Genomic DNA, 12,660 nt, shown 5'->3' with positions numbered 1-12,660 from the left:
GAGATTTTTATGCACTGAGGCCTTTTTGTGGTTAATGATGCTGACAGTGGGTATATGGACTGCCAGCAAAGCAAGAGTGACCAAACTACTGCTACCCAATCTGCCTTTTTATGTCATTGATAACAAGAGAAAATAATTCTTTTTCTCTAGATAATATCGAGTCATGTGTTTTACTCACCACTGAGGAATGCTTTGGGGGGAGGAGGTGAAACATTCTAGTGGCTGTATTGCACCAAAGGTGAATGGAATGGAAGAAAAGAAGGAGAACCATCTCTAAAATGTTATTTGTTTTATTTCATTTAGATTTTCACACACACCTTTCTGAGAAATTGAAAGACAGACAGACAAGCTGGCAGCAGCTGGCTGAGACAAAGAACTCTCTAATACGTAAGGTTTTTTATTTTGCTTAAACTGTATTCTTTGTAAACTCAGAACCTAGTTTAGAACTTGTGTGTTGTGCAGTGCTTAATCTTGTTCTGTGTATGTTCTGCTTATTGTGTGTTGTGGAATTTTGGTTGTTTGTTTGTTTTTCTTTCTGGGTATTTATATTCAGCAGAATAAACCCCATCTCTGCTGCTGATTTCTATCTCATTGTTGAGTATTACCTTCCTGGTTGGATTGAACAATTTTGGGGTTTTCCTCCGGGAGACATGGCTGGGTGGTGAAGGAGCTGTTCCCCCTGAGCTGATCTTGCTTCAGGGTGTGGGGCTGGTTCCATGAGAGGAGGACAGCTGAGACACGGAGGAGATGCCAGATCTGGATGGTCACAGGCTTATATATAATAATTTTTAAACAAAATGGTACCTGCACCTGTATTCTCACAAAGGCAATTGCACATGTTGTATTCCACTGGTAAGGGTTAGCATGGGACACAAGTTTCTTCAGAGATTCTTCCACCAGACTTTTGAGTGAAAGATTTATTGATGACTCTGTTCATCTTCAGTCTTGATTTGAATTTTTTGATCTAAGACTCTGAGATTCAGACAGTCACACCTGGTGTGCCCCTGAAGTTTGGTATCTTAGGGGCTGTGCAAAACAATCAGGGAGTTGTGCTGGGTTTTGTAGGGAATTATGCAATGCAAGACAGGGGTTTTTGAAGTACCACTGCTCCCCACACACACTCACACTTGTGCTTCCCTGAGAGTAAAACTCCTCTGGGAGGAAGAGGATGTTTGGGAAAAAAGCCTGCAATGCACTTTTTTAGCAAAAGAAAAAATTGCCAGGCTGTAGCAGCATACCTCAAAAGACATCTCAAGGAATTTTAGTACAACCAGAATTATTCAGTGCAATCTTCCTACTGATATTTCTTGAATTCAGAAATTATTTTCATTCATTGTATATGTACACTTACTCCAACTATAGTGTCAGCATGTGCCCTTGCTAAATTAGCAAGGGCTCTTTTTGATAAAGACTTTTGTCTTTGACTTGGCAAATTTCACCTTGTATTAGATTGCCTAGTGAGATGAAAGATGGATTTTGTTATCTTTTTCCATTGCACCTCTGACCCAGTACATACTTGAAAGATACCTTTCTGTTTGGGCTTTTTTTAAGCACTTAAGTAAATGCTTTGCAAGATGAGGGCCCTAACCAGGAATAATACTCTGCTTGCTTAGTATTCAAATGAGACTGAGGTTTTCTCATCACCCTCATTTTCTGATATACTTCTTTCCATAATCACTTGATTTTTGGTAAAAACTAGTAAATGGCATTATTCTTTGAATCTCAGACAGTCTGGGCAAATACTGGAACGGTTTCTTAAATGAAATTGTGGAAAGTGCTGAGCATCTGTGACCATTTCCTGGTTAATGCAGCCCGTGAGTGTTCAGTGTGTTTCAAACTGGAGATAAGGGCTCTTTGTTGTGTTTCCATGCTTCTTAGAGGAGTGGCAGCCAGAGCTTTTGGTGGAGTAATTAAATTTCCATGGTGCTGGTGCACAATGCTAAGAACTGCCCCAGGTGGTGTGTGTATGGTTGGTAATAAAGATGAAATTAATAAAGAATGGAAGTGATCCTGTACATATCTCTGCATTTCTGAAGCATTCATGATTATTGGTGTTGCAGGAGGATTTTGGGACAGGTGAAATGAATGGGTTATGCTATTTAGGCTGTACTAAATCTCAAAGAATAACGCTTGAATGCATTTTCCAGGATCACAGAAAGGTTTTGCCTAACAAATTGCATCCAGCTGAACAATACCTTTCCTCATTTGAAGTTTTGAGGCTTTTATAGCAACAAAATATTGTTTCTCTTTGGTTTACTCCTTTTTCCTTGCAACCCAATACTCTTCCCGGTGCAAGCAAATTTCATTGATATATTGCTTTTAAATTTTGGTAGTGTGTTTGTTTGAGGCTCTAGAAATGAGGAAGAATGTGAGAATGTATTAATAACTATGTCACAACTCAAAAATACTTGAGAGCATTAATGCTTGCTACTGGCTTGATTTAAGAAAATAATGCATTTAAGAAAAGAATTGAACTGAGACAAGCAGCACAAAAACTTAGTAGCTTTTATGACTTTTATGAGTCTAATTTCTTGGCCATGCTAAATCTGATCTGAGCAGTGAAATAGTTTATTGAACGCTCCAAATGTGGTGAGAAAGGTGCAGGGAGGTTGTTGACCCAGATGTGCTGCCTGGGGATATCAGCCAAATCTTTGATGTTAATAACTCCAGGGACCTGACCAAAAGCAAGCTTCATCTCTGCTCCTTTTAAACAGTGCCACAGGATTTTTTTACATCAATCTGGACGCTGCCAAAACCAGACAGATGGCACAAACCTCGGTTTAAAGCCTCAGCTGGCTGAGGATGCATCCAAACAGCGTTGCAAAGCTTGTGGTGTGCATGTTGTGTCAGCAGAGCCCTCAGACTTTGCATTTCAAAGGCACCCAGTTCTCCTGTGTGCTCACCTGGAGCACACATTGCTTTGCAGTGCTCTAAGAAAATGATGGATTTCTTCATCTGCTCTGCCTTTGCTTTGTTGAGGTCACGCTGGTGCAGCCACAAAAAGGAGGTGGAGTGCTGAATGTGACAATGGCCAGTGATTCAGAAACACAGGCAGGATTGTCACATCCGTGTTCTGACTCTGGAAAGAAGGACAATAAAAATGTCTTACAGAAAAAATATCTCCCCTCACCAGTATTTGGAGTAGTCCTAAATCTCACCATTCCTGAGCACTCCCTTTCTGGAAGAAGAATTTTTTGTACCCACCCCAACTCCCCCCACAAAATCTCAAATCTATGTCAAAATAAGAATTTGGAATTAAAAACAAAATCCAACAAACAAAATAACCAGACCAGCCCTGGTTTCTTTACAGAGCTGTAAAATAATGTAACGAAATTCCAGTGATTTATCAAAATAATGTTTTTTAAGCATTCCAGAAGTATGATATATAAAAATATGTATATTGAATATATTGAATATATATATTCAATATGTATATATAAATGTAAAGGTGTGCTGCTTAGGGTATGATATGAACAGGACACTGGGAGTCCTCATGAAATGACAAAGGCAGAGGGGTCAGCTCCTCCTTTAGTGTGTGCAAGCCAACCTGCACTGGGGTGCAGTAGAGGACTTGACAGGGAGAGAGGAAGGGTTGAGTCAATCAAAGCACCTTGCAGTGCATTAACAGGGGATTTGTAGGTTCCAGTTCTAGTGGATGTTCTTTCAGAAGCAAGGCCTGGGTTTATCATTGGATTTCAGCAGTGATTTCTTTAGGCAGCCACGTCTGGGTTGTGCAGTTCCTCTTCGTGCAACTGTTTTGTTAAGGAACTGTCAGCCAGAGATAGAAACCACACAGCCAAAATGGGTGATAAAATAAAATAGCAAAGCTGGGGGCAATCCTGAGGGAGAAGTAAAACTCTCTTGCATAGAGGTCCTAGAAGCAAACAAGCTGAGAGTTCTACCAGGTGCCTCTTCTAGGAGCAATGTTACAGAATTTGTCTGAGCAGCACCAGTATTGGAAATAAAGGATTTCAAATTTTCCTAAGAAACAAAAGAGGTTTTGTGACGAAAGGCTGAGCTGCTGGCAAAATACTCAATCACTTCAGATTTATACAAATCGATCTCCTGTGTAATGCACCATGTCCTAAACACTGGCAGCTACAAACAGAGGACATTTTATTTTAAGGAGTTCTGTGACAGCTTATAAAAAATAGCTTTTCTACTTTTTGCATGAAGCTTCTACCTTAAAGATACTGATGAAATAGGTGGCGGGTTTTAACACAAGCAGTGACAAAATAAACACCATCTGCTAGTGTTGGCTTATTCCATAGTCTTCTCATGCTGGGTGATTTTATTTCACCTTTTTTTCAGAAATAGTTAATGACACATCTGCTGTGTGGTGGAGGTGCATTTTCAGTGATTAAATGTGGACATAGGATCAGAGAAAACAGTAACAAAACTTTCTCAGATAACTGAAGAAATTATTAGTGCCATAAGGAGCCAACAAACTAACTGTGTTAATAGCTTTAATTTTTTTTTTTAATTTTAATTGACTTGGTTTATTGTTGGATCAAAAAATTCAAATTATATTTGTTCTTTCAAAATTCATATTTATCATGGAAAACTTCCCATTTGGCCTTTATTTTACCAAAGCAAAAACCCTGCCACTCTGGCATTCACTGTCTTCCAAGCAAGCCTGGTTTTGTAGCACATCTGTGAGTCTGGGCCTGTGGAGTCAGAGCAGGTTTGGGTGTCCTGGGGATCAGGGTCAGATTTGTTTACACAGGGGAATATATTTAAGAGGGCATAATGTCCAGTGGGACCTGGAGGACAAAATATTGAGGTTTATCTCAAGGTCCAGTTGAATTCTGGACAATTGGAAATTGTTCATACATGCAGAGTTGTTTGCTTGTAGAGTATGAATATGAATCCATCTTATCTTGGGTATCTTACCCTGTATGAATCCATCTTTTATCTTGGGTATCTCAGCCTGTATGAATCCATCTTTTATCTTGGGTATCTTACCCTGTATGAATCCATCTTTTATCTTGGGTATCTCAGCCTGTATGAATCCATCTTATCTTGGGTATCTTACCCTGTATGAATCCATCTTATCTTGGGTATCTTACCCTGTATGAATCCATCTTATCTTGGGTATCTTACCCTGTATGAATCCATCTTATCTTGGGTATCTCGTCCTGTATGAATCCATCTTCCTCCCAAGCACCCTTGTGCAAGGTGTCATTGTCTCAGGCAGACTGAGCTGTAATTCCTGATGTTGTGTCAGGCTTTGCAGTCTTCCCTTTGGCAGAGCTGGGTGGTCCTGGGGGTTTGGAAATCCCTTTGGTGTGTCCCTGAAGAGCAATTTCTTCCCGTCCCCCCAGGATGTGCCAGTTCTCCCTTTCCAGTCAGCAAGGAGAATTCTTTGTGATGGGAATTCCGATTTAGCACTTTGCTGCAGAGGCATTAGCATAATGATCCGCAAAAAATCCAAGCAATTAGGCTGTTAAACCTGTGTTTACCGTGCCAAATCGGACCTCCCTGTGCTGTTATCAGTATGAGTGGATTTTAATAAATCCAAAAAACTAAACGTCTGCATCTCCATGTGGATGGGTGGCTATTTAATTTTAATTTTTTATTTAATGTATAATTTTAAGATTGAGATAGAAATTAAAGCTATGGAAACTAGAGGGAAAAAAAACACATTTGGTTATGTTGTTCTCTGGTAGGTGAAAAACCAGGGTGGACTGCAGGAGACATGGATTCTGTCTCTGTCTAAAAGTTTCAAGGGAAAACAAATTCATGGTCTTTCCTTCTGGCCACCAAGTTCTATTAAATGGTTTGAAATCCTTGTCCTCATTTTATGGTTTCATAAAGCCACAAAAACTAAGTTATGTAAGTAAAGCTATTTACAGTCAGAGAGGAAAATTACATCTGGAAAAAGCCCAACATGCTATAAATATTTTTAAAAGGAATTGCCTGGGATTTTTGTTGTTGTTTTGGGGTTTGTTTTGTTTTGTTGAGCCTTGCTTTAGCTCCTGATGAACACTGGCTAAGCAAACATTGATAGAAATATACATAAGGGTAAACATCTGTACCTGTAGGTATTGTTATACTTCTGTTCAAACTTCATTCAATTCATTATTTTATAATGAATATGTAGAAGTGCCTGTGAAGTAATGTGTCATTAATGTTAATTGTTCTGATAAAAGAAAAAAAGAGCAATCTGACTCTTGATTTTTTATCTTTACAGACTGCATAGTAATTAAAAATTGGAATGAGAATTCGTGCAAGTTGCTCTAAATGTGTACTGAGTACATTCAATAGTGAATATTTGAAGTCATCCCATGTTCCTCAGCAGTGATGAACAGATTTACATCCGTTAAAGACTTCTCTTGCAAACCTTTTGGCTTGACCTCATCTGTGTAAACATTTCATTTATGAATTATCAAACCTCTTTGAAAGACAGCCTTATGTACGTGTATTATCATTTATGTTAATCAGAAACATTTTTCAAGCTGCTGTGCATGAAGCAAGGGTGAAAAATCCCTTGCTTATTCATACCCATATGTATGCTGTGAAACTTGAATAAGGAGGGAGACAAAAAGGACTGATTTAAAATATAAATTATATACATATTTTTTATGCTCATGCCATATTTCCATGGTTTAGATTACTTAAATCCAGTGTTAAAGGTAAAATTGGCAAGTCAGAGCAGAGCTTTTTTCATCAATATCTGTAGCTTGCTTTTCTAAAAACTTTTGTTTAGATTAGGAACTGGAAGTGAAGGTGCTTTACTCCAAACTGGGTTTGCATCTGTGGCAGAACTTTTATAGTCTCTAACAGATTATATGTTATATTACAGGGTATTTTGAATAGGAGAAGCAATGAGGAAACGATGACTGTACACGATTTTAGAGTAAGATACTTGCAATCCTTCTGTTTATTACAGAATTTTACTTTGACAATGCAAGACTGCTCTCAGAAGTTGCCAGTGGAAGGCCAAGCATTTTGATAGAAATGTAGTGCATGGTCTGAAGATTGAAATCTGTCTGGGATAATAAGCAGAGGTGAAAAGCTGGCTCGCACAGGCCATCTCTTGAAATCCATTTGCTGACTGGGATAAGTGAGCTCAGTATTTGCAACCAAGTTCAAAGCATTTCTGCTGTTGTTAGGACTTACAGACACAGCTGATAAAAGGTTTTCATGCTTTTCAGGATGTATGTCCTTAAGCAGCATTGTTAGGAGTTAGTGTATGATCCTGTCTGTGATTTTGAGTGATGGTTCAGCAGCATGAATGTGCTTCAGAAACGGGGTTTTCTGTAGTGCTTGTGCTCAGAATCTGCCCAGGCTTGATTGTACTTGGTTCCTTTTTTATTTAGAATGAAAGCTTTGCTTTCTCAGTCTGGGGTAGGGAAATACTGTGCCTCAAATCCCACATGGCCTGAACTACCCGGTCCCAATTAATGAAAATATTGAATGTGGTGTTAATGCCAGGAGGGCCCTGAAAGGACTTACTGAAAATTACTGACATAATCCTTTTCTAAAATAAAGCATGATTTTGATATGATTAAATAGCATGTGGAAGTGGGAAATTGAGTGCATTTTGGAAAAGTAAACAATCTATAATGAGGGGGAAAAAAAATCATTACAAACCAGAAATCTTCATCTCTATCCAGCCTGCAAAATCTTCAGCCTTTGGGCATTGTAGAATATTCATTTTTAGAGCAAAACTGTACCACTGCCCTCCCTTCCCTTTCCACTCAAAGGATAGCTGGTCATTCTTAGGATTAGTTGGAGATGTTGCCTCTGAGTTTGGGTTCTGAATCTGACTTTGCTTATCCTGTGATCACCATTTAGGTGAACACCTATTGGTTCTTTTTTCAGTAGTAAAAACAGCTTGTGCACCCTCCCTGAGAGCTCCTCACACAGCACAGGCTGAACAGCCACATGCTGAGATTGAGCAAGTGCCTGCTTTAGTCTCTAGAATTGACATTTTCAGAGTAATAAAAGGCATCTCTTCTTTTAGTCACCGTCACTCCTCATTCTCACAGAAAGCCTTATCAAAATAACAGCACTGCACTTGAGTCAAACCTCTTGTCTTGTGCTCATGGATTGAGGATTGAATTCTTCCCTTTCAGATCTGGCTCAGATCTGGCTTCACTCTAGGTTGATTTCTGAACCTCGTCTGATTTAAATTTTGTATAAAAGCTCGGGAGCTCCGTGCCTTACAGGCTGATATCAGCATTTCTGCAGCTTCAGGTTAGGGTGTGTATCAACAGTCTCTTGAACACAGGAGGAAATTGAGATTAAACCAGGAAATCAGGGCTGCAGGTGCCAGGGCTGTACAGTACTGCTACATGCAATAAAGGATCCAAAATGCAAATTCTGCAGAGGTAGGATTGAGATAAACATGTTTTGGGTAGACTTAGGAATAAGATAAGGATAGATTTAGGTAAGGAAGATAGATAGGACTGACAGGTTTGTATAGATTTCTTCATTTTCTGAGTCACTTGTGTGATGTGCATTATTGGCATTCCATTTCAGGTGACTCAGAGTTTGCAGTGTTAGGATGCAATGTCATGTCAGGCGTGTGCACTTCTCAGAGTGGTTAATACAATGTTTCTGCTTAGGTAATGGAGCAGAAATAATGTGAGAAGCACTGCAGATGTTAACAATTACAAAAAATAGAAATTATATTTGCCTTCCTTTACTGTGCTATTTCAGATCTGTCCTTCCAAATCTGTGGTGATAGAAGAAATCAAATTGTCTCAAAATTAAATGTGAAGTAAGGAGAAGGGATAGAAATATCTCTTAGGCGTGGGTACAGATACACAAATACTTATGGAGATCTGTGTAGACAATATTTGAAATCACTAAAAATGTAAGCACCTGAGCTGCTTCATATGAATTAAGAAATGTTCTATAAAAACAGCAGCTGCTGTTACACAGTCTTTGTAGCTCTGTTTTCTCATCAAATTAATACAGAAAAACGTGGTTTTGTATGCTGAATATGTGCATGTAGTGGAATTCCTTGTTCAGCTTTTAATTAATTTAAATAAATTTCTAAATTTGGTTCCCTGTCCAGGTTTATGCTTGTGACCATTGTTTTACATGACAATCAAATTAGCATTTAGAATTCCTTTTCCTTCATTGTTCTCAATATAGAAATACCTGCTTTAATTCTTCTTTAGTCCTTGCTTCTTTCCAACCTGAGCCTGGTGTTCAGCTGTGCCCTGTGAGCCTGTGCTGAGAGAAGCCCTGCTTGCTTCACGTGCTTAGAGCAGAGAAACACAGGCACTGCCCTTGGGGTGGTTTCACTCAATAGTGACAGAGGAACACTTATTTCAGTTGGAGGGCAATGTCTAACACAATTTCAGTTTTGTTTTTCAGATAGATATGCAAAGAGTTCTTTTCTTGTGTTATTTCTGACAGAAAAACGTACAGAATGCAACTTTCTGAATTCCCAGAAAGACCTAAACTTTTGAACCTGATCTCTGTCAGCTTTTCTCTTTACTCCACAGTAACTGCATGTCTCCTTTTCCTCTGTATCTTGTATGTGGCAATTATTACTGTCAGAGACAAAAGGCTGGATTTCATATTGGGGGATATAGGCTACAATGAATAAACAATCTGATTTCATGATTGGCCCCTTGTTAAGCTCCAGCTACCCAAACTCAGGGTTATTTTTTTGCATTTCACCTTGCGTTTTTCAACTCCCCGGTGCCATCTGCCCGCTGGGAGCCCAGTGGCAGAGCTCAGCTGCTGCTGGTGTGCAGGCAGCGTGTCCCAGCACGGCTCTGGGGGTGCCAGCACGGCTCTGGGGGTGTCAGCACGGCTCTGGGGTGCCAGCACAGGTCTGGGGGTGTCAGCACGGCTCTGGGGTGCCAGCACAGGTCTGGGGGTGTCAGCACAGCCCTGGGGGTGCCAGCACGGCTCTGGGGGTGTCAGCACAGGTTTAGGGGTGCCAGCACAGCCCTGGGGGTGCCAGCACAGGTCTGAGGGTGTCAGCACGGCTCTGGGGGTGTCAGCATGGGTCTGGGGGTGCCAGCACAGCCCTGGGGGTGTCAGCACAGGTTTAGGGGTGCCAGCACGGCTCTGGGGTGTCAGCATGGGTCTGGGGGTGCCAGCACTGCTCTGGGGGTGCCAGCACAGCCCTGGGGGTGTCAGCACAGGTTTAGGGGTGCCAGCACGGCTCTGGGGTGTCAGCATGGGTCTGGGGGTGCCAGCACTGCTCTGGGGGTGCCAGCACACCGTGGTTCAGTGTCCCAGCTCAGGTGTGGGGGTGTCAGTACAGGTGTTAGTACGGGTCTGGGGTGCCAGCACGGGTCTGGGGGTGTCAGCACACGCCTGCCACAGTTCAGTGTCCCAGCACTGGGGGTGTCAGCACAGGTTTAGGGGTGCCAGCACAGGTTTAGGGGTGCCAGCACAGGTTTAGGGGTGCCAGCACGGCTCTGGGGGTGTCAGCACACTCCTGCCATGGTTCAGTGTCCCAGCACTGGGGGCGTCAGCACAGGTTTAGGGTTGTCAGCACAGGTTTAGGGGTGTCAGCACAGGTTTAGGGGTGCCAGCACAGGTTTAGGGGTGTCAGCACAGGTTTAGGGGTGTCAGCACAGGTTTAGGGGTGCCAGCACAGCCCTGGGGGTGTCAGCACAGCCCTGGGGGTCCCAGCACGGCTCTGGGGGTGCCAGCACAGGTTTAGGGGTACCAGCACAGGTTTAGGGGTGCCAGCACACTCCTGCCATGGTTCAGTGTCCCAGCACTGGGGGTGTCAGCACAGGTTTAGGGGTGCCAGCACAGGTTTAGGGGTGCCAGCACAGGTTTAGGGGTGTCAGCACAGGTTTAGGGGTGCCAGCACAGGTTTAGGGGTGTCAGCACAGGTTTAGGGGTGCCAGCACAGGTTTAGGGGTGCCAGCACACGCCTGCCGCGGTTCAGTGCGCGGGTAATTCTCACTAATTTGTGGAAGCACCGTTTGAACCCATCAGCCTCAACGTAAATCACTGCTCAGGCGTGAGGCACCAGAAGGTGCAATTAGAGAGGCAGTAAAAGGAGATTGGGTTGAAACTGTTGCTTTTTCGTAACTGGAGGGTGCAAACACAAAGTTTTTGTTCCATTATGGGAAAAGGTTGCATGCCCAGAAATACACTGAAGTGTATAATGCTGAGTGTGTTTCCTAAAGAGAGCAAGGTAGTTGAGAATGATAGTTTTTTCAAGCTCTTAACATTTCTGGTATGTTCTTTCAGTTCTTTGATGAATATTATGAAAATGTAGAATTCAAATCTCTTAGGCTCTTTTACAGGTACTTTGTTGAATTTTGAATAGGAATAAACTCTCTGGCACTTCTTTGCCAGCTGAAAACTGGCATCAATGTGGTGTCCAAAGGGCTGCAAGCACCCTGACATGAAAAACAAATTCCATTTTAAAAAGCTCAGTTACGATTTTAGTGAATCTGTGTTGTTAAATATGAGATGTCCTGTATGAATTGTTGATGCCCACCTCACAAAATCCCCACCTTTGCAGTGCTTTTCATTGCTCAGGGTGGTTCATCCCACCAAAGGCTGGTGCAGGGTGAGGTTTGTGTTCCCAAATTCCCATGGAGGGGCAGGCAAAGGGCCCTGAATCTGCTCTGCAGAGCAAGTCCTGCCCTGTGAGTGACCATGCAGAGAGCACAGTGGAAATAATCTATGATAAACGTACACAAGATATACACTGAGTGCCAAATGTGCCCCAGCAGCTGTGCCAGTGTAATTCCTTCTTCAGTAAACTGAGGAATTTGCTGAGAAGGAGTGCAGCATACACCTTGTGTTGGATTCTAATCAGCCAGTTAAGGCACTCAACAATTAATACTCTAGAGCTGAAAATTAATCAGAAGTGAACAGAACTGTGTTGAAAGAAAAGAGTTTATATATTGATGGAAAGAGTACTGAGGAGTTGTGGGTTTTGGAGGGGGTTTGGTTTGGGTTTTGTTGTTGTTGTTGTTTTGAGTTTTTTTCCCCTGGGAATGTCACAGATATTTTTCTTTTAGTTTAGTGCACAAGCAAAGCACATAAATCATTCTCCTGGATGCTTTTAAGGACAGCATCAGCCCTTCCTGGCTAAGGCTGCCTAAAGTAGCTTTATCTACACTGGGTTTTTTGGTGCTCCAGAAGCCCTGGAAGCAGAGAATATTTGATCTACATGAGTCTTAACTATCTGCCAGATTTGAGTTAATTCAAGATGGTTTATTGCTGCTGCTAGGTCAGGATATGTTGCTTGAGTTGGCTTTTGACAGCTTAATGAGTTTTGTAGAACTGTAACTTTAATTCTCATTCTTCCAAATTTGTCTCTACTTGAACATCTGTAACCCTGGAGTTCCATGGCTTGGTGAGGTTGTTCAATCTCACTTTTAATTTTCATCTTGATGTATTATAAATTTTACCTGGCAAGTAATAGTAGGAGGGAGAACTTCAGACACAGTGCACCTGGTGATCTCTGTTGTTGTAAGCAGCACAGATTTCAGTCAAGTCATGTGACAAATTACTATTGCCTCATTTCTTTCTAAAGAAAAAAAGATATGACCTCAGAGAAATGTCAGTATTACAATTTACAGCTCTTTGTAAATGGAATAGTTCATTTTGAAAAAATGCAGGTATTGCATTTAGTTACCAATAGGAAATTGAGGACAGAATATTAGTTAGTGTACAAGAGTTGCTAAAAATATGATAAATTGAGAAGGCAGA

At 41.5% G+C, this 12,660-nt stretch overlaps 1 protein-coding gene across 1 annotated transcript in view; it reads left to right on the top strand.

Moving 5' to 3' along the window:
* Positions 1 to 307: 307 nt before the first annotated feature.
* TENM2 (teneurin transmembrane protein 2) overlaps positions 308 to 12,660 on the top strand; it is a 295,035-nt gene continuing 282,682 nt past the window's right edge. The window contains exon 1 of the mRNA XM_063413915.1: positions 308 to 387. The gene's annotated coding sequence lies outside the window, so the exon portion shown is untranslated. The remainder of the gene's footprint in view (positions 388 to 12,660) is intronic.

This window comes from Prinia subflava, chromosome 16 (genome assembly GCF_021018805.1).
Source record: "Prinia subflava isolate CZ2003 ecotype Zambia chromosome 16, Cam_Psub_1.2, whole genome shotgun sequence".
Classification (NCBI taxonomy): Eukaryota; Metazoa; Chordata; class Aves; order Passeriformes; family Cisticolidae; genus Prinia; species Prinia subflava.
The sequence above is the reverse complement of the archived record's forward strand: the minus strand, read 5'-3'. Positions and strand labels throughout refer to the sequence as shown.